Genomic DNA, 26394 nt, shown 5'->3' with positions numbered 1-26394 from the left:
TTTGTTCTATCATTGCTGCCTGCGCAGAGCCTAGCATGGTGCCCGGCACATTGTTGGCCCTCGAGACACAGGTGGAGGGAAGCGCCAGTGTGGTTACCTGCCACTCGACAAGAACGAGGGAGAGAGGTCTCAGACACACTAGTCTGCGTTAACAAAGCTGAGCTCCTTTGCAGTTAGTTATACTAAAGGAAAAATAGGAAAGAAAAGGAAAAAGGTATAAGTAAGTTTGATCAATGCTGTGATGAAATATCTTGACCCTGCTGGGAACTTACCGATAGGATGCATCACTTAGGACCCTTGCTCTGCTAGACTGTTATTCTGTCTCTTTCTCATCTCTCCCTATTTGGAGTCAATGTATTTCCTGGCAGCAAACCTTCCACATCACTTTTCTGCCATGCTTCACCTGCCCCAGACAGACTCTGGATTAACTTGGACAATCCATTCGGTTCAGATGAGGGACTTCTGCATTTAGCCTGATGGATGTGGAAAAGCAAGTAAATGATTCCAAAGCAGGCCCTCTTTGGGACAGTGGTGAGGATTCAGCCACCCAGTCCCTTCCAGCCTCTTGGCTTGTGCCTGGCGCCTGATGGTTCAGGGCTGGTCCTGAGAGCCACCTCTCTCCCCATCAGTCAGGTCCCAAAGCAAAGCCATTCACAGTAGTGGGTGTCTAGACAGAGCTGGGGCCACAAGCCAGAGACCACTACTGACTGGGGCATGAGTCTGAGTCTTAGTGACCCTCAAGGTGACGACCAACTTGAGCAGGGTCTCAGAGGTCACCTTGAGCAGCCCTCAATTTGAAATGTCAACTGAGCCTCGGCCTGTGCTGTTTCTTTAGGGAAAAAAAGGGCTAAAAAACAAAACAAGCCCCCCCCCCTTTTTTTCTTCTTTTTTTCATCTCACTGACTGAGCCAGAGCTTCTTTGCCCTGACCCTGGTGGTGGCACCTAACACAGCCCTACGTCACTGTCTCCCCCATCGCACTGAGAACCTCCCATGCTGGGAACTCGTCTTATTCCTCTCTGATCACCAGGTCTAACACAGGACCTGCCCCAGGCAGGCACTGAATAAATGAAACAGCTTTCTGAATATCACATGTCCCAGAAGCAGCAAAGCCAGGTATGTGGGTCAGCTTGGAAGTGCAACAAACAGCCCCAATCTCAAGGCTTAAAGCCACACGCGTTCACCTTGTGTTCCTGCTGCCTGTCAGCAGCAGCAGGACTGCTGTGGCTTCACTCAGCCCTGCTCTGTGGGTCTTCTCATACTGAGGTCCAAACAGAAGAAGCATCCCCTGTGTGGGACACACCCATGGTCAGGCCAAAGTAAGAACAAGAGGCTCACACAAACCGTACCTTGAAAGGTTTGGCTCAGACACAGTCAATGTCTTCACTCAGGTCCCATAGGCCAAAGCAGGTGATATGACGAAATCCAGCGTAGTGGGGCAGGGAGATGCACTCGTCCTGTAGAGAATATTCAAGTGAATGAAACCGCCGCCCTCCAGGACAGTGACGCCACATGGCCTGTCTTTCTTGGTCCCTGCATTTGAATTTAGAAATCTCCCCCTTGTCTTGAATTTAGGAGATGAGAAAGGGGGAGGGATCCAGATGTAAGAGGGAGGCTGTGTTGAAGAATCATCAGACACCTTTCTGAGAAAGCTGTGTTTATCTTCCATCTTGATGAAAAATTTGCAATGTTTACACCATCGTGGCACAAGGAGAACCATGACTTAAGCTTCACAACTTCCATAACTGATTTCATGTGCTTTGGTAGTCCTACCACGTTCCAAGGATTCATAAATTTTCTTTCTCCTCCAAGAATCATGTCTTCAAAATACAATGCTTATAGAAATAATTATAGGACACACGTACATTGTCTCAATTCTCTTCCCTAGTCTACATCTGTGAGCCCCAAATTATTAAATAACTAAGAAAGACCTGTCCTCTACCATCATCTTCTGCACAGTCCGAGACCATGACAATAAACCCCTGCTGGGAGGTTTTCCTTCGACACCTACGTGTTTGTGGTTCATGTGGCATCTGGTACCATTTTGATGCCCCCAAAGAGCTGGGAAGAAGAAGAAAGTCAGAAGTTTAAAGCTTATTTGTGAACTGGACCCTAATGACAGGTAACATGAAAAAAATCAGGGACCTCCTGGATAGGGGAGGGGTTAAAGATACAGCGTTATCAAGCTATTTCCAGCCACTGCAGCATGAGTTCGATCCCCAGCCAGGGACCTAACCCACATGGCCCAGCAGACCTCTCCTGACTTGCCCACTGCTCCCCTCAGCAGTGTATTTCAGTAAATCCACCTGTTCTGTTCCCCACTCTGTCTCTGGTGAATCCTCTCACCCCCACCCCACACCTCTGGTCTACACCCCAGTTGTTGTATGCATAAATAAATCTTTTTGAAAAATCAGGAAACATCAATCTAAAATCCAGTTTTCTGTACCCTAGAAAAATTGGAAAATGAAGCAAGGTTAGTCCCACAAGGCAATACTTGGCTAGAGATGTGTGATGTCCACACCCAATAACTGAGATGAGTTCCTGTCTCCAGATGGGTACAACTACTGCCAATGTCTGACTGTGTATCCACATACACAGTCACACCTACTTCACTCAGATATGGTGCCCATCTGGTCCCTGTCAGTACCTTTGGTTTTCACCTCCTTATTTATTAAGTACCTACTGTGTAAAAGGTAATGTTCTAGAAGCCACCCGTGCACTTTGTTCAGTGACCTCACTAAGATCAATGCAAAAGTCTGATCCTTTTTGTCCAAACTTTCAACTTAATTCAGTGCTAAGCTATGAGGATCACATAATGACTTAAGGACTAGGGTGATTGGTTCCCCTAAGGCTTTGTGAATGGTTTTATTTAAGTCATCAATATCATTTACCTCTGAGCATTCCCTGGTAACTCATCCATGTGAGTCCTCATTGTTCACATCTAGGACAGCAGCAAAATTAAAATAGTATGGATTTTGATAAAATTCCAGCTCCAAGTCAATTCCCTGAGCCTCAATTTACTCATTTGTAAAATGGGCATACTTAATTCAATCTTGTTTTAAAGTTATAAGGAGATCATGTAAGTAAAAAGCAGCCCATGCGTTATAAAATACTCAATATTCACTCTCTTTCAAGATCTCATCTACTTACAGCTTCACAAAATGTGAAGACCTGATATATACAGGAGAAATTTAGCTAACAGATGTTGGGGGGAGGTGGCGAATATTCTCTCAAAGGGGTAATAAGAACTAGGTAAGGTCTTTTCTTTTGAAAAAGGGGTGTGCTGTTCCCCACAAACACAATATCCTATGATATAGCTTTCTATTGGCAACTATGAGATGTTTCTTATTTATGGTTTGTTTGTGTTTTTGTTTCTTACCTTTGCACTTTATGAAATTGCCTGAGCAAATATTCTCCCATCTTATGTATGCAGAAAGTACAATATTGTCTGGATTCTAGGTTGCAAAAGCCATTCAAGCTAACTCCAGTTGAACAATCAAGGCCTGGCACCATCATACAATAGAGCCTCACAGGAACAGAAAGCGGCAAATTAGGGACTCACACTGGTTTTTCTCTCAGCTAATCTCAGTCTCTCATCTCCTTTTCTCTCTGATTACTTAGCTTATACTTCACCCAGTATGACCACCAGCCTGACTCTACCTCATGTCCTTGAACCCTTAACCCAAGGTTGAGATTCTTTTGGGGTGGATATCCTGGAGGTTCTTGCCCTGCCACTGGGAATAAGATGCCAGATGGAGGAGCTTACAGTAGATACTGCAATCGTTTTCTTGAGTTTTTCCTGCCCTCTTGACATTTTTCATAATAGACTGGAGACAATATTCAGAGTGACACTACTTGGAATTTTCTAGATTGAAAAGGGAAAATATTAAAATGTGGCTGAATTCAAATAAACAGTGGCTGTACAAATAATAATAACATTTAACTTGGGATGTTAGAAAAATACTGAAAAAAATAACTTTTATTCAGAAGGAGGGTAATTATAGTTAAAGTAATTTATAGTTAAAAATCCTTGAAACATTTTGGTGGAAAGCATGTGTATTTTATTTATTCAGCTAAATATTCATAGTAAAACTCCTGATGTAACACTAAAAGAAAAAAAATGGAATATATATTTCTATTACTACTTGAGGGATTAATGAGTAAAGCTTAGGGAAGCAAAAAAGTAGACCAGAATGGGAAAAAAAAATAAAAGAAAGGGGCCTCCCCTGGTGGCGTAGGCGGTTGAGTGCAGCGCTGTGAAGCTGACCGCAACCTCTGCAGCTCTGGTTCCATCGTCACATGGCATGGCAGACCTCTCCTGTTGCACCTGCTGCTCCCCTCAGCAGTGTATTTCAGTCAGTCTGCCTGTTCTGCTCCCCGCTCTGTCTCTGGTGAATCCTCTCACCCTCCACACCTCTGGCCTGTACCCCAGTTCTTGTATAAATAAATAAATAAATATTTAAAAATAAATAAATAAATAAAATAAAAGGGCAAGACCAACAGAAAGTACAAAATTAAATGATAGAATAAAGTCCAACTCTACCAATAATCCCAATAAATATAAAGTGACTAAATTTTCCAGTTAAAATAAAAAGGCTACCAGAATAAAAACAATTTATATCTATACTGTGTATAAGACAAAAAGTAAATAGAAGTTAACAGAAAGATTATAGAATAAAGATGAGGGGAAACACATCATTCAGATACTAAACAAAAGTAAACTGACAATACTTTATTAGTATATTAAATAAAATTTAAGGCACAAGTAATATTAGTGATAATAAGAGTCACTTACTGATAAAAGTTCAGTTCAGTAGGAAGATTTAATATTTCTAAATTTGTATGCACATAATGATATTGCATCAAAATAAATAAGAACAGATAGAAACACAAGAACTGATAAAAATCTGCTTTTATAATGGAAGATTTTGAAACTCTTCATTGTGCAGTAACAAATAAAGCAAGAGAAAAGTCAGTAGGATTATAAAAGATAGGAACACAAGATTTAAAAGCTTGATCTAATGGAACCCTGTAGCAACAGTTGGAGAATAACAATCTTCCCTCATGTAAGTAAGGAACATTAAACAAAATCTGAATAAATTTCAAATAATTTGTCTTACATAGACCATGTTTAATGGCCATAATACAATTAAGTTAGATAGCATTAACAGATGAATAACTAGAAAAAATCCATTTGAAAATTGGAAATCACACTTCTAAATAACTCATGTATCAAAAAGAAGAACATAATGGAAATTAGAAAATGCATAAACAATATTGTAAATACTATATCAAAGCTGGTAAGAAGCAGCTAAAATGGTACTTGTAGGAAAATTTGTATAGTGAAATGCTTATAATCATAAAGATTGAGAATTAATAAACTAAGTTTATTTCAACATAATTAACTAGAAACAGAAAAACAACTTAATAAATCCAAGGATGGTAAAAGGAAGTAACAAGAAAGGCAAAGTTACTAAAGTTAGAAATATATATCATAAAAACAATCAGCAATTCAATAGTAAATACTTCCAAAAACTAAAATAATTATCAAACACTTGGTAAGATTCGTAGTGAAATTAAAAATATTATGAATATAAATAAATAACAAAGAGAAAAGAGAAAAAGAGGTAATAAGAAACTACTGTGAAGGACTTTATAGTGCACTTGACAATGTAGATAAAGAAATGCTTAGAAAAAAATGCCTCAAATTATCAAAAACAAAATAGAAAATATAAAGTTTTATAACAATTAAAGAAAATGGATTAAAAGTTTCAAATAGTCCCACATAAAAAAAGTCATGGGGACTAGGAGATTATACCCATAAGTACTACCAAATATTTAATAAACAGATTATTCCAAGATTACAAAAATTCCTTCAGAGACTATGAAAACAGGGAGCATTTCCAGGTCATTTTATGAGGATAACACACCCTGATGCCAAAACCTAGGAAGGCCAATAAAAGAAAAAAAAATAACAGATCAAATCTCACCTACCAATATAGGCACAAAAATTAAAATAAAATATTAGCAAGTGGCTGATGAAATATTATATTTGGAATTTCCCTCGTTAAAAGATTAAAGAAGAAACAGCCCACAATTGTCTCAGGAAATAGGAAAAACATTCAATAAAATTCAATGTTTATTGATTTTTTTTTAAAATTTCCATTATAAGTTAAGAATAAAAACAAGCTTCTTAAAACTGGTATAGAATATCTACAAATTAACTTATAGCAAACAGCATTCTGAACAGTTTCTTTTTTTTAATTCTCTTTAAAATTAGCAACAAATCAAGGATGTTGTCTGTCTCTACACTTCTTTGACATTGCACTCTAGTTCTAACCAGTTAAGTAATATAAGAAAAAAAAATTCAGGGCCTCCCTGATGGTGCAAGGGGTTAACATGCAACCTAGGAAGCTAGCTACAACCACTGCAGCATGAGTTTGATCCCCTATCAGGGAGCCTCCCACATGGCACAACAGACCTCTCCTATCTTGCCCGCTGTTCCCCTCAGCAGTGTATTTCAGTTGATCTGCCTGTTCTGCTCCCCACTCTCTCTGGTGAATCCTCTTATACCCCACAACTGTGGCCTGTTCCCCAGTTCCTGTATGCATAAATAAATAAAATTTAAAAAAAGAAAAAATCCTAAAGATTTGGAAAGGAGTAAATAAATCCATCATTGTTCCTGAGTGTTATGATTATCTATAAGGAATACCCAAAGGGACCTCCATATTTTTGAAATTAAGGTTATTTAATAAAGTTTCTGAATACAAGGTAAATACGTAAATTTATAATTTCATTTCTATATATCTGATTAAATTCCAAAGAAAATGTAAAATAAATCTAAGAAAAGATATGAGAGAAAATTATCCAACTATATTAAAAGATGTTAAAGAAAGATCCAAATTACTGGATGTAAATAATGTCCAAATGAATGAGAAATATACCTTCTTCATGGATAGAATGACTCAAAACTATGCCAATATCAAATGCAATACAATTTCTAATGCAATCCCCATATTTGACAAGTGGATTCTAAAACTATAATTCTTGATAAGTAGATTCTAAAATTATGAAAAAAAAAATGACTCTCCTGAAAAAGAAAATTAGTGTGGGAATCTAATTGTATCAGATTTAAAAAGGCATTAAAAATTATAATAATTATGACAGTGTTCTTTTGTTGCAGGGACAAATGGAATAGGCTAATGGAACAAATTAGAGACCCCAGACATAGACTCACAAATATTTGGAAACTTGACATATAAGAAATGACATTGCAGATAAATAGAGAAAGGAAGGTTTTTTAAAGAAAATCCTGGGAAAATTAGTAGTGTGACAGAAAAATAGTACACTATAATCTTGTCTCAAATAATATGTAAAAATCAATTATAGATATATTTAATATTTCATGTGAAAGGAGAAAATATAAAATGTCAGCAAAATAGAAAAGGATATCTTTGAGACCTCAGAATTGGAAATATTTCTTAAATAAGACTTCAACAGCACAAAGCATAAAGTAAAACACAGATAAATTCAACCTCATTGAAATTGGACCCTTTTGTTCATTATGAGAGCTCCCAAAGAAAGGAAAGCAACTACCCAGTGGGAAAGCCTCAAATATTACTATTCAGCATATACAAAGTACTTCTATAAGGTAATAGGAAACAAGCAGAAACCTCTAGAGAAATGGACAAAAGGTGTGAGGAATCAATCACTTGACAGAGGTTGGAAACAAAATAACTAAGATGAAAAACCAAATTCTTAGCTTCTTAAGGAATCAGAAAAAAATGCTAATTAAAGTCAATGTGTGATATAACCCAAGATAATTTTTAAAAATTAAAATTAATTTCTTTATAAGATAAACGACTACTTAGAGCAAAATGAATAACAATGTATTAATAACAATGATGAGATTTTCAACTTCGTAGAAATTTAATGCTTAACAAAAATAGAACAAAGGATGGCAGAGGAGAAATAAAAGCACACTGTTTATGTGAGTTTTCTAGGCTGCTGTAACAAAACACCTCAACCTGGTGACTTAAACAACAGAAACATTTTATCTCACAGTTCTGGAGCCTAGCAATCTTAAGAACAAGGTGTCAGCCAGATTAATTCCTCGAGGGCTGAAAGAAAGACTCCACCCTGTACATTCCTGTTAGATGCCAGTGCATTTGGGGCAGTCTTTGCCATCACCCTGACTTCTTCCCTCATCTCACCTGTGTGTACAGTGCCAAGGCTGAAATTTCTCCTTATAAGGGTACCAGTTGAAGGGTTAGGACTGATCCTACTCCAGGAAAAGCCCATCCTAATTTAACTGATATAATATCTGCTATAACAAACACCACACATTACATGGCTCATAAGAATTTTATAATATACTATATATTAATTTTAGCCTATATTCACTTTAATATTATTACCAGAATTTTATTCATTCTTCTGAAAGCCAGAAGTCCAAGATCAGGGTGCTGGCATGGCCAGTTTCTGGTGAAGGCCTTCTTCTGGATTACAAACTGGTGACTTCTTGCAAAGCTCTCAGATGTGGAAGGGACTAGGGACTAGCAATTAGAGCTTTTTTATAAGCGCTCTACCAGCATAGACTAATCATCTCCCAAGCCCCTACCTCCTAATACCATCAATATGGACTTTAGGCTTCAATGTATGGATTTTGCTGGGACACAAACATTCAAATCACTGGAGCATCCCAGTCTGAAAGGAAGGAGTATAATTATCTTTCTTTGCAGATGAAATGATCTAATATATAGAAAACTCTAAAAACCCCACAAAAGCAAATTTGGGATAAACAAATTCAGTAAAAATTGCAGGCTACAAAACTAGTATTGAAAAATAGGTTGCATTTCCTCATAACAAGAACTATCTGAAAAGGAAATTGAGAAAACAATCTCATTTACAACAGCATCAAAAAGAATAAAACACTTAGGAATAAACTTAACTAAGGAGGTGAAAGATTCTTATACTGAAAATTATAAAATACCAATGAAAGAAAGTAAAAAAAAAAAAAACACAAATAAATAAAAAGCCCAGGGCCTCCCTGGTGGAGCAATGGGTTAAGCACATACTATAAGGCTATCCGTTGCCTCTGCAGCATGAGTTCAATCCCCAGCTGGCCCGGGAGCTAACCGCATGGCACAGCAGACCTCTCCTATTTTGCCTGCTGCTCCCCCCAGCAGTGTATTTCAGTAGATCTGCCTGTTCTGCTCCTCACTCTGTCCCTGGTGAATCCTCTCACCCCCTACACCTTTGGCCTGTATCCCAGTTCTTGTATGCATAAATAAATAAATCTTTAAAATAAAATAAAATAAAACAAAAAAACCATTTCTGTGAATTAAAGACTTACCATTACTAAAATGTCCATACTTTCCGAAGTGATCTACAGATATAATGCAATCTCTATCAAAATCCCAACAAATTGTTTTTGTTTGCAGAAATAGAAAAACATTCCAAAAAATTGTGTGGAATTACAAAAGGCCCCAAAATTAAAAAAAAAAAATTTGAGCAAGGAAAGTGGGACTCATCACATTTCCTGGGTTTAAGTATATTACAAAGCTACAGCAATCAAACAGCATGTTACAGGTATAAAAATAGACAAAAAGAGACACGGAGAGCTCAGCAATAAAATCACTGAATACGCAATTGGGAAAAGAATAAGCTTTTCAATAAATGGTCCTGGGAAAACTGACTCCATATGCCAAAGAATTAAATGGAACCCTTAAAACCTATACAAAATTAATTTAAAAATTAATTAAAGATTTAAACATAAGACCTAAAACAATAAAACTCCTAGAAAAGAACATACGAGAAAAGCCTGGTAACATTGGCATTGCCGATGACAACAGTATAGCAACAAAACCAAAAATAGGCAAATGCGCTGTAGCTAACTAAAAAGCTTCTGCCCAGCAAAAGAAACAACTGACAAAATGAAAGGCAACCTATGAAATGAGAAAAAATATTTGTAAACCATGTATCTGATAAAGAGTTAATATTTCAAATACATGAGGAACTCCTACAACTGAATGGCAAAACAATACAAATGAAAGATTAAAAAGTAAGAAAAGGAAATGGATATTCCTGCAAAGGAGACATACAAATTGCCAACTGATATATGACTGTTCAAAACCACTCATCACTGATGCACATCAAAACCACAAGGAGATATCACCTGAACACCTGTTAGGATGTGATCATTGTTAGGGTCACACAAATGTTGGTGAGGAGGTGGAGAAAAGGGAACCCTTGGACACTTGGTTGAAATGCAAATTGGTGCAGCCTCAAGGGAAAACACTGAAAATTTCTCAAAAATTTTTAAATAAAACTACCCTATGACCTATGCTATGGCATAGTCATCCCTCTGTGTAGACAGCAAAAGGACTGAAATCAGAATCTCAGAAAGGTATCTGCACACCCAAGTTCATTGCAGCATCATTCACAATAGCCAAGACATGGAAACAACCTAAATGTCCATTGATCAATAAATAGATAAAGAAAGTGTGATAAATCCATACAATGCAATATTATTCATCCTTTAAAAAGGAAATCCAGCCATTTGCAACAATACAGATGGAGGATATTATATAAATGAAATAAAGCAGACATGGACAAATACTATATGATACCACTTAGATGAGGAATCCAAATAGTCTGGCTATTGAAGCAGAGAGTAGAACAGCAGTTGCCAAAACTGGGGTGGAGGGAAAACAGGCTGTAACAGTGTGATGGCCACAGTAAGGGGAGGTTCCAGGTTCCCTGCCCCACCCAACGAAAGCTGGAACTGAGCAGCGAGAAGAAAGGAAGGAGATCAAGAAGACTGGAGGAGGGACATGGAGCAGAGACATGTGAAGAAGCTGTTCTTGCTTCTCAGCCTTGGACTTGTACCAGGGACTTGGGGACATGGACAGAGACACTTGAAAGAGAGGCACCCATGGGAGGCTGGCAGTGACAGCCCTAATCTTGACTGGGGTTTTGATTTTGCTCTTTTCCTTCCAGACTAACCTGACTCCTTCTGCCCCTTTCTTGTGGTTTTTATAAGAAGGTGGCTTAGACTTGTGGCAAGCTTTTGGGCCTCAACTTCCCTGCTCTGGGCCAATCCTGTTTGGCTGTGCCTTTGCCCATGAGGGGATGGGTAACTTTGGGTGCTTGATTTGGAAACTATATTCTTTCTCTTCCCTTTTCTTTTTGGGACCCTAATTGTATTAAAGTTATTTTCTTGAAGATCTTATGCACTAGAATATGTTTTGTCTTGATACAGCAGATGGCAGACCCCATTGAGAACAGGCAGGTATGAGGGACCCGGGGTGCCCCTCAGCCTGCCCTATAACAACAGGGTACAAAGTTTCAGTTACGCAAGATGAGTCAGCTCTAGAGCTCCGCTGTCCAGAAGGACACCCACAGTTGACAGAGTGATTTATATACTTACATTTTTCCTAGGAGAGTAAATCTTATATTTTCACAAAAAAAAGAAGAAAATAGTAAAAAGGTGGGTGGGAGGAAAGATTTGGAGGTAATGGATATGATTATGACATAAATTGTAGAGATGGCTCATGGGTATACACATATCTCCAAGCTTATCAAGTTGTATGCGTTCAACAGATACAGCATTTTATATATCCAGCATACTTCAGAAGTGGTGTTTAGAAATAAAAAATAAAGAAAGTGAAAAGCAAGACCCAACCATATGCCATCTGTAGGAAATGCAATTTAAATATAAAACACAGGTAGGTGAGAATTAAAATGACAGAATAAGATACCTAGCAAACACTAAATCTAGACAGTCTGAAGTTAACTATACTAATAACAGGCAAAGAAAACTTCAACATATTCAAAATATTACCAGAAACAAAAAGGATCATTCAATAAAGACAAAAGAGTCATCAATTAATCTTAAATGTGTATGCACACTGTAAAAGAACTTCAAAATCCACACACAAAAAAACCTGATAGAACAGAAAGGAGCAATAGATGGATCCACATTTAAAGTTGGGGATTGCAACAGGCCTTTCTCAATAAAAGGTAGAAAAATACACAGAAAATTGGGAAGTATATAGAATGCTTGGACAACACTATCAAAAAACTAGAAATAATTGACATTTACAGAGCACTCTTTGCAACAGCAGCAAACAGAACATTTTTCTCAAGTGGATATGAAACATTGACCAACATAAACACATACTAGGTCATAAAAGAAATCTTAACAAACTAAAAGTAGTCAAATCATATAGAGTTTGTCCTTTAAATACAAAAGAATTAAATGAGACACTAGTGGGCCTCCCTAGTGGTGCAAGAGGTTAAGACACAGCCTATGAAGCTACCCGCAGCCACTGCAGCATGAGTTTGAGCCCCAGCCAGGGAGGTGACACACATGGTACAACAGACCTCTCCTGTTTCACCTGCTGCTCCCCTCAGCAGTGTGTTTCAGTAGATCTACCTGTTCTGCTCTCCACTCTGTCTCTGGTGAATCCTCTCACCTCTTGCACTTCTGGCCTATACTCCAGTTCTTATATGCATAAATAAATAAATAATCAATCAATCAATCAATCAATCAATAAATAAATAAATGAGACACTAGTAACAAAAATATACCTAGGAAATCCCTAGAATTTAGAAATTAAATGAACATTTCTAAAATCCATGTCAAAGAGGAAATCACAAATTAGAAAATATTTTGAATTGCATGAAAAAAAATCAAAATTTGTGAGATGAAGTTAAAACAGTGCTTCAAGAAAACAGGAGAGCATTGTATGCTTTTATTAGAAAAGAAGAGAGGTCTATAATCAGTTATCTAAACTTCTGCCTTAAGAATCTATAAAAAGAACATGTTAAGACCAAAATAAGTAGAAGAAAAAAAAATGTTGAAGGAAAAAGAAGAAATTAATGAAGTAAGAAATAGACTAAAAATTGAAAAAATAAAATCAAGATATATGATGCCAGGTTTGGGGGTTCCTGATTTCTTGACAATGGCCGTGAAAGGGTTCAAGGCCTTATCTAGACAAAGCAAAGTCATTTACTGACAGTGCTCTAGAGAAGGATCCAAGCAGGCAGGGTCCATAGAAGAACAATTACCCTGAATAGTGGGGGACTCCTGGCTTAATTGGGGTGCAGGGAGCTGCTCACTTAGTCCCTTCCTGGGGTTTACTGCATAGATACTCCTGGGTGTTGGTTTATGAATCCCGGGGGAGTTTCTAAGTCACCCACCTCTACTGCGCTCCAGGGTGTGGTTTCTGTAGCTCCAACAGCAGGTTGGTCCTGGGGTTTGCCTCCCCCCTCTAAGCACTTCTTCCTCTGCTGGGCCTTTAAGAGGTTCTACCTGTAAGTAGGGGTGAAGAACTGCCATTCCCCCTCTGGGCATTTTATGGCTCATCCTGGGCTTTATCTACTCCAGTAAGTATTTTCTGGGGTTCCAAATATGTTGGCCATTAATTTTCTTTTAGGCACTGAACTGCCTAACATATGCTTTTTGAAAAAATATATATACTTGTTGATAAAACAATAGTGAATTCGATAATGAAATAATTTGAAACAAATTAACAATATCAGGAATAAAAGAGGGATCATTACTACATATCATGGAGAGAATATTATTAGTAGCTTTATGCTAATAAATTCAATACTTTAGATGAAATTGGCAAATACCTTGAAAGACAAAACATACTATAGCTTGCTAAAAAGGAAACAAGAAATTAGAATAATCCTATATATATATATATATTAATGAAAGTGAATTCTTAATTTAAACCTTTCCACAAGGAGAGCATATGATCAGGATGATTTTCCTGGTGAATTCTATAAAATAGTTAAGGTGAAACATAATACCAGTTTTATACATAACCTTTCAAAAATAGGAGGAAACACTTCCCAAATAATTTTAGGAGTCTGTAATTGCCATGAACCAAAACTAGACAAAGACTGTACAAGAAAAGTAAGCTACAGGGTAATATCCTTTGTGAACAGAGACCCAAAATCCAGAACAAAATGTCAGCAAATTCAATCTAGTAATACACAAAAAAAGATAGTATATCTTGACTAATTGGAAATCACCCCAGGAAGGTAATATTCATTAACATTCAAAAATCAATCAATGTAATTCAGAATAAAAGGGAACAGTCCTATTATCACCTCAATAGGTAGAGAAAAATCGTTTGAAACCTTTAAGACCTATTCCTGATAAAATCTCTCAGCCAACTAGGAATAAAAAGGAATTTTCTTAATCTGATAAAGGATTCTAAAAAAACAACCTACAGCCTGCAGCATACCAGGTAGTAAAAGACTAAAGGCTTTACTTCCTAAATTGGGAAGAAGACAAAAATGTCTACTCAACACTTCTATTTAACACTGTACTGATGGTCATTAGCAGGGAAAAGATATAAAAGGTGGCAAGCAGAAAATCCTAAGTGATGGACAAAACATTCCCCAAAAAACACTAGTGCTAACAAGTATGTTTAACAAGGTCTGTGTACAAAGTAGGTCGTGCTTAAAGAAACTTCCAGCATTCCACCAGAATAAGAAAATTCTGCAGTGAAAAGAAGCTGTCTGAAGTCATAATGGCTACCCGTCTGTAAGTTTGTCCAGACTCACAGATGCCCAGCGCTAGGAGCGGGCCCTAGGGTGAAACACACTCTCTGGTGTTCATGTGGGGCCATCGGTTATAACAAATGTCCCACGTTAGTGGGGGTCTTGAGAATGGGGGAACCTGTATATGTAGAAGGCAGGGAGAAATGGGGAATCTTTGTACCTTACTTTCAATTTTGCTGTGACTCTAAAATGGCTCTCAAAAAATAATTTTTGACAAGTCAGAATGGCTAGAATGTAGTGGGATGAAGGAGACCAGGAGGACCCAAATGCCCGGTTCAGGTAGGTTCTGAGGCTGTTTGTGAAGACCAATCACACCTGGAGTTCCATCATGAGCACATTCGTCAGCGGACCTGGGCCTCTCCGTACAGTTTACATGCCACAAACTCTGCATTTAAAAACAAAGACAAAGGCAGGCATGGAAACTTGACCAAGTGTTTGAGACAGAAAGAGGCAAAAAGAATGAAGCGAAGAGGTGCAGCCTCTGAGGAACCCTGCAGAGGGGTGAGAACCTGACACCAGTGAGTAAATGCAGGTCATCATCTGGATCAGGGCCCAGCCAGCAGACACCACCCAAGCCCGGAGCTAACGAGGCTGTCTGCTGACACTTCTTTTTGCCCAGGGGAAGGAATGGGCACTGCAGGGTGGCAAGGAGGGAGGATGGTTTTGAAGCTGGGGTTTAGATTAAGTCATGCACAGGAGGAAAATGGACATGGTAAACAGTGAGGAAAGGATTCAAACAACAATGTCTGATACTTATGGAGCATTTACCCACTGTCACAAAGTGTTCTCAATTCCTCACTCGTATGAATTTGTTTACTGAGGCTCTTTGCTCCATGAGGTGGGTAGGGTGATTCTCCCCATTGTATAGAGATGGAAACTGACACCCACAGAGGCTAAATAAGCCCTTGAAGATAGCATACGCGGTAGGTGCAGGCAACGAACTGGGTATTAGATCCTGGTACGCTGACACTAAAGCTTGTTCTCCTGAGCACTGCTCAGTACCCCAGTTCTGTCTGTGCAGCTCGGGAGGCTGCTTGCGACGCATGCTTAACTGTGACAGTGTGATGTGCACACAAAGGGGAGGTTCCAGGTTCCCTTCCCACCCAAGGAAGGGTGGAGCTGAGCAGTGGGGAGAAACTAAAAGATAAGAAGTCTGGAGGCGACACACGGAGCAGAGACAGGTGAAGACGCTGTGCTTGCTTCTCGGCTTTGGACTTGTACCAAGGACTTGGGGACATGGAAGGAGACACCTGAAAGATGCGGAGATGTGAGTGAGAGACCGTGGGGAGGCTGACAATGGCAGCCTTTATCTTGACTTGGGTGTTGATTTTGCTCCTTTCCTCCCAGACTTGCCTGCCCCCATCTGCCCCTTTCCTATGGGTCCCCACCAGAAGGTGCCTCAGACTTCTGGCAAGTTTTTAGGCCTCAGTGGCCCCGCTTTGGGGCAACCCTGTTTGGCTGGGCATTTACCCATCAGGGGATGGGTAAGTTTGGGTGTCTCATGAGGAAACTATTTTAACTATATTCTTTCTCTTCTCTCTATTCATGCTAATTGCATCAAAGTTGTTTATTACTGAAGGTTTTTCACACTAAAAGTATGTTTTGTCTTTATGGAGAGGATCCAGAACCCATTTAGAGCATGCAGGTTTGGGGCTCTGGGGTGCTACAAACATAACTACTTATTGAGCCAAGTTGCCCTGACCTGGGAGGGACTCCAGGGAAGGGGAGATAATGCAGCCATCCATGTTCACAGTGAAAGGCCAGGAGGAGTGGGGTGGCACCCAGGTGGCACCTTTGCTACACCAGGTGGGTCTGTGTGGGCCTCTGCACCCAGGAGGCTGGCATGGAAGGAGATGCAGCAGGGCTGATGGCTGTAACTGCTGTGGACAAAAGCAGGTGAATGACTGAGAGTCTGCAGACTTCTCTCCATGCGGGAGCCCAGCCACTGTGGGGGAGGGATTAGGACACTGGGGTAGGAGGAGGGCACACCCAGGCTTGTTGAGATTCTATGAGGATATTTTACAAGAATCAGACTTTCTGGGTCTTGTGAAATTGATTTTATTTTTATGTCTTAAGTTTGTGCCAGGATGTTATTTCTCAGTTGATTTCGTTTGACTACTTCTAGCTCCAGCTGCCCTCCCTTCTTCCCCCTGTCGCTGTGCATTCATCCCCACATGCAAGCAGAGCCTACGAACAGACCAGACAGCGCCCTGCCCGCCTGCCATGACCCGGAAAAGGGGTGCTCTTCTAAGTCCAGTCACCTTTGTGAAGTCAGACCTCTCCTTAACCACCAGCTACTGGTTTCACTTTTTCTTTCTGTTTTTAAATTTTCTTTGCCTTATTTCCTCTTTGCTGGAGGGTACCACTTTTTTATAACATAGAGATATAGTGACTACCAAAGCTCAAGAATTGAAAAGTCCCAGGAACACTAACCTTTGTTTCCTGCCTTTGGCCCCAGCTAACAGCTCCACCCAAACATCAGTGCCCTTAGGTAAGGCAACGTCCTACTTAGGACTCAACTTTCCCCTGAGGCTCTCCCTCATAGAAGCAGCCTCAGGAACAGGGAAAAGAGGAAGGGATAGGGGCACACAGTTATTGAACCCCGATTCTGTGCCCTGAAAATACTGGGTATTCTCCAGGTTAACACTCATGTTTACTAGGTGTTGGACTCCTATACATGTCATTTGAACCAAGATGGTCTTTAAAAATACCAATTAAGGCCTGCCACCTTCCTTAACAAACCTTGTAAGGGCCCATTGTTCTTAGGCCTGCAAGACTGGTCTAGTCCCTGATTACAGCCATAACTTCATCACATGGCCTCCTCCTCCTTCATCTAGGGACTTAAGTCTGCAGAACCTCAGATCTCTGCTTAAACGCCATGTTATGAGGAAGGCTGGGGGATGCAGTGCTGAGGGGCCTGGCTGCTACAGTCAAACTGGGTTTAAATCCTATCTCTGGGCCTGGAGGTCTGTCTGATTTGGATCAGGTGCCAGTCCATAAGACACTCAGGGCCAAGGCACTGCAACACCCAGTGCTGCCCTCTAGGGCCCGGGAGTGAAACAAATTCACTGGGAGTATCGAGGGCTGAGAGTAGGGGAGAGATGATTCACCAAAGCAAGTCAGGAAATGTGCCCCAAGAAAGGCACGCAGATACAGGTGTGACAAACATCCACTTGTTTGCATGCTGTGTCCCTGACTTTGGCCACACGCTCTTCCTCCACGTCACTTGCCTTATTCATGTATCACGTGGACTGTTTATTTTTTTACAGTATTTTATTTCACATTTTTCACCACCCCCCCTTTTCTGCATTTAGAGCTTTATTTTTAAATAAATTTATTTATTTCACTGTCACAAATAAAAATGAATATTACTTTCCATAAGTGGGAGGTAAACTTAATATTTTTTTACCGTGAAAACAAAGCAACATTATTAAATTCCTCTTAGAGATAGCAGCCTGCTAAAAACGCTCTGAGATTGTGGCCTTGTTCTCTCTTTGTTAAAAAGAGAGATTATCAAGTGTTAGAGAGGTGTAAAGACATACTAACACCAAACTGAGCCTTTCTCCCTGATGTAATCAGAAGGCCTAAGAAAGAATTGAAAAGGAAATTACTTTCTCACTATGTGATTCAATGTGATGTGCCATATCCATACAGCATCGAAAAGTCATTTTCCATGCCACTTGTGATCCTCGGTTACACCACCAGTGCCACCTGCCCAGCACTCACACAACAGTGTCAGAGTATTTGAACTTGGTCAAAATCGTTGAATGAATAGCCAAAGAGAGAAAGATGAGGACTAGCTGGTTATTAAAGAGGATGGGAGGCAAAACAGCAAGAGAGGACATTACTTTGTCTGATTGAGCTCCTCACATGAGACATCAAAGGAATTAGCTCAATGACCTTGTCTCTCTCCTTGCCTCCCATGCAGCTACTCCTCCCCAGGTCAGAACAGTCCTGCTAAGCTGATACCTACACCATGTCCCCAGTAAGTACCCTCTCTTTCTGCCCAGTCAGAAACCTGAGCCCATCCCCGACCTCCGGTTCCTTCATCCCCTTCTCCATAACAGTTTCCAGCATATTCAGTCATTTCCACCTTCTAAATATTTAGCGTCTCTCCATTTCTTCGCCTCCACATTGCAGTCACCGTGGTTCACACTACCATTGTCTCCATCCTGGATAGGCTACCTCTGCCTCTTAGCTATTGCTCGGCTTCCCCTTTTGCTCTAATTCTTCCATCCACTTTCCATCTATCATCCAGAGTGATGGTTTTAGAAAGTGAATTCAAATGCTCCCTCCCCTGCATTAAGACTTCAATGGTTATCAAGGTTAGATTAAAAACTCTGCAGCCAGGCCTACCTGACTGTGTCACCTGGACTTGTCTTGATCTCCCACCTCGTCCCATTCCACCCAGCAGCGCCATGCCTGCGCTGGAGACCACGTGTTCTTCTTCCTAAGGTCCAGGATGAAGTTGCTTCTGTTTTTGGAGTCATTCTCCCCATGCCCTCCTCCGGCTATTTCTGTCTCATCTGTAATAACTTCTCTGACCCCCAATACAGAATGTGCCCCTTATCATAAGACCCCATTCTCTGCCCTTATGCACATTTTCACACTATATCATGTATAATTGTATATTTAGTTATATATATATATAGTTTATATGTGTGCATTTGCTTAATGTCATTCTCCATCAGACTGAAAATTACATGAGAAGAGGGAGCAGGTCTGTCTTCCTTCTTCGCTGATACATCCCCAGCCATTATCCCAGAGCACAGCACTCATTTCTGTTTGTTAAAAAGCATAAATAAATACTTTCCATAAAGCAAATAATGTCCTTAATGTCTGAAATTGACTGAGAGGAAAATGCATTGCATTAGAAGAAGAGAATTTGTGGGTTAAGCATTAAGTACATTAAATGTAGTTGGTAAGATGTTTGGTAGTGGATAAGGTATAATTATGTGGCTAAATATGTTTAGGGATGATTTGTGTTTTATGTTTGACTGGTGGAAATAAAGTCTAGGAATTCAAGAAAACATGGAGGGTTCATTAGGACTCTGGACAAAGCAGACAGTATAACCCAGAGGGTGACTGTGGTGGCTCAATGACTTTGAATTAATTACCTAATTTAAGGTCCTGAATGACCTAATTACCACCTTGAAATCACAGGAGTGAGACATTTGATGTGGCTGGATCCAAAAAAGAGGAAAGAGTGTCCCCTTAAAGACTAAGCCATGAGCACCCACTCCACTGCCCTGCTTCTCCTGCTAGTTACACCGGAAGTGGAAAACCTGCCTGACAGTGGGGCTGGTACAACATGGAGTCAGACTAGCTCTACTTCAGAGTGGAACCAGGTGTAAATAGGAGGAGTTTGGGGAAATGATGAAACATGGCATCATAGGGGATGATGCTGAGGGTGTGTGATAAAGGAATAAACTGAACCTGAACTTGAGAATTTCTTAAGCAAGTTACCTTCTCATGTGGCAGCCAGCATGGATTAATTAAGGTTTTTTAAAACCACAGTTCCTTCCCTGTCCCCAGAGTGGGACGTTTGTTATAACTGATGACCCCACATGAACATATCATTATCAAAGAGTATGCTTCATCCTAGGGCCCCCTCTCGGTGCTGGGCATCTATGAGTCTAGACAAACGTACAGACAGGAGATGTGTAATGTAGACAGACTGGACTCTTATGTGATTAGTACATGCACACTGTGTGTGTGTGTGTGCGTGTGTGTGTGTTCAGAACAATCCCCAGAACTTAGAAATTGTGAGTGGATTTGTTAAAAGTATCAACTGAAGAGTTAAGTTTGATCATCAACACACAGTCCTGACTAGGTAGAACAGAAGTGTGTTGGATTCAGCAACTATCAGTTTCAAAAGTTAATTGTTAAATGTTCTGAAATTTTGTGAACTAGTTGTCAAGCACAGACAATATTAAATATTCAATGTTTTAAGCTTAGCTATTTATAACTAAGTTATAGAAACAGCCTAAGTGCCCAAAGACAGAGGAGTGAGTGGATCAGGAAAATGTGGTGTATATTTGCAATGGAATAGTACTCAGCAATAAAGAAGATGAACTCCTGTCATCTGCCAAAAATGGATGGAATTAGAGGGGATGATATTGCTAAGCAAAACAAGTCAGAAGGAGAAAGACAAATGTCAGCTGTCTCACTTATATGTGGAATATAGAGAAACATAACAAAGGATTAGTCAAAACCAAACCAATAATAAACTCTAAACAACTTACTGTAAAACTGAAGCAACAAGAGGGAGAGTGTGGTGGGGTGAAAAGGGGGAAGGGAGACCCAATGGAAAACAGTGGAGGATTATTGGGGTATGGGTAGTGGGCAGGGCTTGAAAGTATACATTTGTAGAGGTTTGAACCTATAAGCCCTGGGGAAGGTGCAAAGATGTAAAACTCTTTGACCTCAATAAATATAATTTGGGGAAAAAAATTAAATGCTTTATACCTACAATTAAATAAATTGTATTAAAAACAAAGACAACAAATACTTAGAACTCATGCTTTCTAATTACATTTTCCTGTGCCCTATGCTTCGGAAGTGATTCCCCTCTACTCTGTCTGCATGGCGGGAGCTCTGCAGAGGAGTACACCCCTGCACGTTTCTTCTCGACTCAGAGTTCATTGACATCCCCTTGGTGGCTTGAAATTGGCCAAGGTAGGGGTGTTTACACCATGGAAATCAGAAAGTGCTACAAGCCAGAGCTTGATTTATTGTTTTGTTGATTGTCTAGACTTAAGAAAGTGATGGAGAAAATGTTAATAATGCCAATTAAACTTAAAAGCCTGTCGTGTCTGTAAATGTTACACTGTGGATGACACAAAAATTGAGGAAATAGTCTCCCAGTATTTGAAAACTATTATCTGGTTCAGCAAAGCAGTCATTCACATCATTGACGAATGAATGGAGTTCTGGCATGCCTTCCTTGTTTCACTTTCATCTTACTTGTTAATATAAAAGAAAATATCAGCCAACATTCATGTCAGAACTATACCCATTCACCAACTGCTTCCTTAGGTTGGCTATAGATACAAGAGTTCAGCAAAAATACTTGAAAGCTATGAGAATCAATTGGATTATATGGAACTTACAATAAACGGTCATGCATATTTTAATATTAACAAATTTTAACAAGCTTACAAATGTACAGTATAGTTATATCTTTGAGAGCTGGTTGTTGAACATTGCCCAGCACACGACTTGGTACCTCCCAGACCAAAGCAGGGCACTGGGCATAAGACTCGCTGGGCTGTGATCAATAACACTGATAGCTCTGTGGAAAGAAATGCTGAAGCAAAGGAGCTGAACTCCATGAAACCCTACAAGGATGCCGCTAAGGGGATTCTCCCTGCTTATCCAATCATACCAAAGCGAGAAGACATTCGAGATTGGGAGTAAGAAGCATTACGGTCACTTTCTGCTGGGGAGAGCAAAGGTTTCATCAGAGGACATCCCCATCTAGATCACAGTTTCTCAACCCTGGCACTATTTTTATTTTATTTATTTTTTTATGTTTTTTTTAATTTAAATTTTATTTTTATATTCCCCATACAATTACAACCCCCTTATTTTGACCCCAAGCTCTCCTTTCCCCGTCCCCCACCTCCCATAGAGTGTCTCTGGTTCATAGTTGTTTGTTGATTTTGATATTTTCTTTCTTATAGTTATTCTTTTTCCTGATCCCTTATTTAAGTTCTCTAGATTCCTGCTATGAGTGAGACCATCTGGTATTTTTCTTTTTCTTTTTGACTTATTTCGCTGAGCATGATCCCTTCCAGAGCCATCCATGTTGCTGCAAATGGCATGTGTTTATCTTTTTTGAAGGCTGAGTAATATTCCATGGTGTATATGTACCACATCTTCTTGATCCAGTCATCTATTTTTGGGCATTTGGGTTGTTTCCAAAGCTTAGTTATTGTAAATAGTGCTGCTATAAACATAGGGGTGCAGGTGCTCTTTGGGATTGATGTTTCTGTGTCCTTTGGGTAAATACCTAGGAGTGGAATTGCTGGATCATATGGAAGCTCTATGTTTAGTAGGTCAAGAAATCTCCACACAGCTCTCCATAGTGGTTGGACCAGTTTGCACTCCCACCAACAGTGCAGGAGAATTCCTTTTTCTCCACACCCTCGCCAACATTTGTTGTTGCTAGTTTTTTTAATATGTGCCATTCTCACTGGTGTAAGATGGTATCTCATTGTAGTTTTTATTTGCATTTCCATGATTACAAGTGATGTTGAATATTTTTTCATATGCCTGTTGGCCTGCCACTATTTTTAAACAGGTAATTCTTAGGGTGGGGACCTGTCTCCATTGTCTTGCAGGATATTTAATGGCATTGCTGAGCTCTACCCTTAGATGCCAATAGCACCTCCCCAACTGTAACAACCAAAAATGTCTGCAGACATTAGTAATGGGGAGTAAAATTGCTAGTGATTGAAATATCACTTAAGTCCCATTCAATCAACATATTGTGATTATCACCTACTACATGCATAGCACAGTTGCAGGAACTTGGAATACAAAAGTTAACAGAGCATAGAGGCCTGCCAGTCTGCATGGCTTTGATTTTCTCCAGCAGAGTTTCTTCACCAGTGCTCCATGAGAGCAGAAATTCACATTTATATCTTGAAGTCTCCAGCCTGTTATGACAGAGGACCTGGCACCAAGGTCCTCACTAAATGTTGAGCTGGGTTTATCTGAACACCTTGCCCAGTGAACACACCCCTACTACACCTGCAGCCCCATCTCATTCAGCTATGCTGAGCTATTTGGATTTCCCATTGTTCTCCTGCCCTGTTTCTCTTTGAGATTTTTCTTAATGTTGCTCTCTGGCTGTGTTAGCTTCCTATTGATGCATGCATAACAAATTACTCCAAACATGGCAGTTTAAATGACATCTATTTATTATCTCATAATTTCTGTAGGTCGGAAGTCTGGCCACACTATGCCCAGGTTCTTTGCTCATATTCTCAAGGTGCTATCTGACTGCTGTCTCATCAGGAGTGCAGGGGATTTCTTCCAAGCTCACTCGGGTTGTGAGCAGAAAGCAGTTGCTTGTTGGCTGCCCTTCGGGGATTACAGTCAGCTCCAAGAGACAACAGTCCTGTCCTAGTCACACGGACAACTCCATCTTCAAAGCCAGACATGGAGAACTCACACATCAAATCCACCTCATTCTTTGAATCTCTCTGACGTTGATCTCCTTCTCCAGGAAAGATATTGGCCCTTTTATTTTTTTTTTAAGATTTTTATTTATTTATTTATTTATTTAAGAACCGGGGTACAGGCCAGATGCACGGGAGGGTGAGAGGATTCACCAGAGACAGAGCAGGGAACAGAACAGGCAGACAGACCAAAAGCACTGCTGAGGGAAGCAGCGGGCGAGACAGGAGAGGTCTGCTGCACCATGTGGGATTCTCGTCAGCTGGCGGGGATCGAATCTGCACTGCAGAGGTTGCGGACAACTCCACAGCATGGAGCTCAACCACCTGTGCCACAAGGGAGGCCCAAGATCTTGGCCCTTTTAAAGACTCATGTGATTCATTCAGGTTCACTAGAAAGATCTCTTTGTCAGTGGTGCCACATAACACAACCTCATGATCAACAATGCTCTGCTGTATTCCCAGCTTCTCCCACCTCAAGAAAGAGGGAATTGTGCAAGAATGTGGTTTTTGGGGAGCATCTTAAACTCTGCCTACTGCACTTGGGCTGCCCCACTCTCCTCATCTTGACTTCAGCTTCACTACCCCAGCTCTTACCTTATAGATCTCAACTTTGATGTCACTATGCAATAGCAAGAGTAACTTAGTTCTGTTGAGTTGTTTCTAAAATCCACGCACCTGTAGTATTGTGTGTTCTTATCACAACACCCCTGTAGTATTGTGTGTTCTTATCACAATAACCATGTGAAGTAGTTGTTATTTTTATTCTTTGCACTTGGACTTCCCCTACCTAATGCTCTTCCAGATAATCTTCATGCTCATTCTTGCACTCCTTTCTGGCCACCACTCAAATGTTACTGGGGAAAGCCTTCCCCTCCCAAAATAGCTCATAATAGAATGCTACCTAATAAATGCAGATGGAATGATGGGATTTGAAAACTGTCACTTGGTGACCATCTTACTTGTAATTGATTCATGCAAGAATCCTCAGCAAATGTTAAAACTAGTGAGTAAAAGTTTGATGAAGAATGGGATAATTATAGAAGCTCAAAGTACCTGCCCACAAAAGACTCATCCATTATAAAGGAAAAAAATCATGGCTTTCAGATGGTATGACCTGGCAGCCACCACCTTAACTAGATTATCAGAGTGGCCTCCTAACACGAGATGCTGAGATGACACATTACTGCTGCGGGTTCCCTGTCTTTACCAGATGTGTCCAAATTGAAGGATCACTCTACAAAATAACTAGGCTGTTCTCTTCAAAAATGTCAAGACAAAGAGAAGCTGGGCAACTATCCCTGATTAAAGGAGATTAAAGAGCTATGACAACTAAATGGAACATGTGATCTTAGATTGGATCCTGGAGCAGAAAAAGAGCTCTTTTTTTTAATATAAAGGACATTATTGGTACAACTGTTAAAATTTTAATAAGGTCTGCAGAATAGATAATAGTGTTAAGTGAATTTCCTGATTTTGATCATTGTACTGTGGCTGTGTAAAGAAAATGTCCTTGCTCTTGGAAAACACACATTCAAGTATTTAGAGGTAAAGAGGCATTGTATCTGCCCCTTATTGTCCAATGGTTCCAGAAAAGAATAATAGAACATAAAGAATGATGAAGTTAATGTTAGTGACCTAAGAGAAAGGTGTGTTGGAATCTTTACTAGTTTTGCAATGTTTCTGTATATTTGAAATGATTTCAAAACAAAAGTTACCCAAGGAAAAGAACATAGAAGAATAGCTCACCATTTTGCTCTTCATCCTTGACCTGGCTCTGCTTTACTGTGTAGCCTTCATCATCCCTGTGGAGGAGGAGCACACATTTCATTTAACTTTAAAAGCAACCATATGAAGTAGGTACTGTTATTCTTTGCCATTATAGTTCTCCCTGCCTAGAATGCTTTCTCCCCTCACATGTCCACATGTTCCTCCCTCGTGTCTTTCTGGCCTCTGCACAAGTCACAGTCATATCAATGTTCATATTTGCCCTCACTGAACCTCAAACTTCATGAGAACAGAGACTTTGTTTTGTTCACTGTGGATTCTCTTCTCTTTTAATGGCACTTGGCAGATAATAGGTATTCAATGAATGTGTAAATGAACCACCTCCCTATTAGAGAAGAGACTTAGGAAATTGGAAGTTTTAAATCCAGGCTTTGAATTCAGGCAAAGTTTTCCAAGTAATTCTGGGATTATTACTACCTGCTATGTTCCATGGGTTCTGGTTTTCCAAGAAGACCCCTTGCCTTTGTGCCTGCCCTTCCCATGGAGGGTGTGCTGGACCTTATGACTCACCGCTATGGCAAAGTGATGGGATGTTGCCTCCAATGTTGGGTTGGTTCCAGGAAGACTGTGAGTACCATCTTGCTAGTAGATGCTTGCAGGCATGTTTTCTTGTCTTCTATCATGTTGTGAGATGCCCTTTGGGAAGCTACATGTAGCAAGGAACCCTCAGTTAACAGCCTGCAAGGAAATGAATCTTGCCAACAAACTTGTGAGTACTAATTTTGTAAGTGCATCTTCCCCGATTGAACCTCCTGATGAGATCACAGCCCTAGCAGACCCTTGGATTGCAGCCTCTGAGAGACCATAAGCAGAAGACCCAGCTCAGCCAGACCCAAGGT

The 26394-nt window shown here is 40.0% G+C and overlaps 2 long non-coding RNA genes across 4 annotated transcripts in view; one reads left to right on the top strand and one right to left on the bottom strand.

Moving 5' to 3' along the window:
* Positions 1–278: 278 nt before the first annotated feature.
* Positions 279–26219, bottom strand: LOC119236415 (uncharacterized). Its single transcript, XR_005123054.1, has 4 exons — positions 26066–26219; positions 25517–25572; positions 1349–1456; positions 279–473 (listed from the first exon to the last, which is right to left on the bottom strand). It is a non-coding gene; the product is annotated as an uncharacterized LOC119236415 (long non-coding RNA).
* Positions 15689–26394, top strand: part of LOC129145138 (uncharacterized) — a 31335-nt gene continuing 20629 nt past the window's right edge. For all 3 annotated transcript variants that reach the window (XR_008550251.1, XR_008550252.1, XR_008550250.1), the window contains exon 1: positions 15689–15849. This is a non-coding gene — a long non-coding RNA (uncharacterized LOC129145138). The remainder of the gene's footprint in view (positions 15850–26394) is intronic.

This window comes from Talpa occidentalis, unplaced genomic scaffold (genome assembly GCF_014898055.3).
Source record: "Talpa occidentalis isolate TD23 unplaced genomic scaffold, MPIMG_talOcc4v2.1 talOcc4.9, whole genome shotgun sequence".
Taxonomy (NCBI): domain Eukaryota; kingdom Metazoa; phylum Chordata; class Mammalia; order Eulipotyphla; family Talpidae; genus Talpa; species Talpa occidentalis.
Note: the sequence above shows the minus strand (reverse complement) of the source record. Positions and strands in the feature narration are given on the sequence as shown.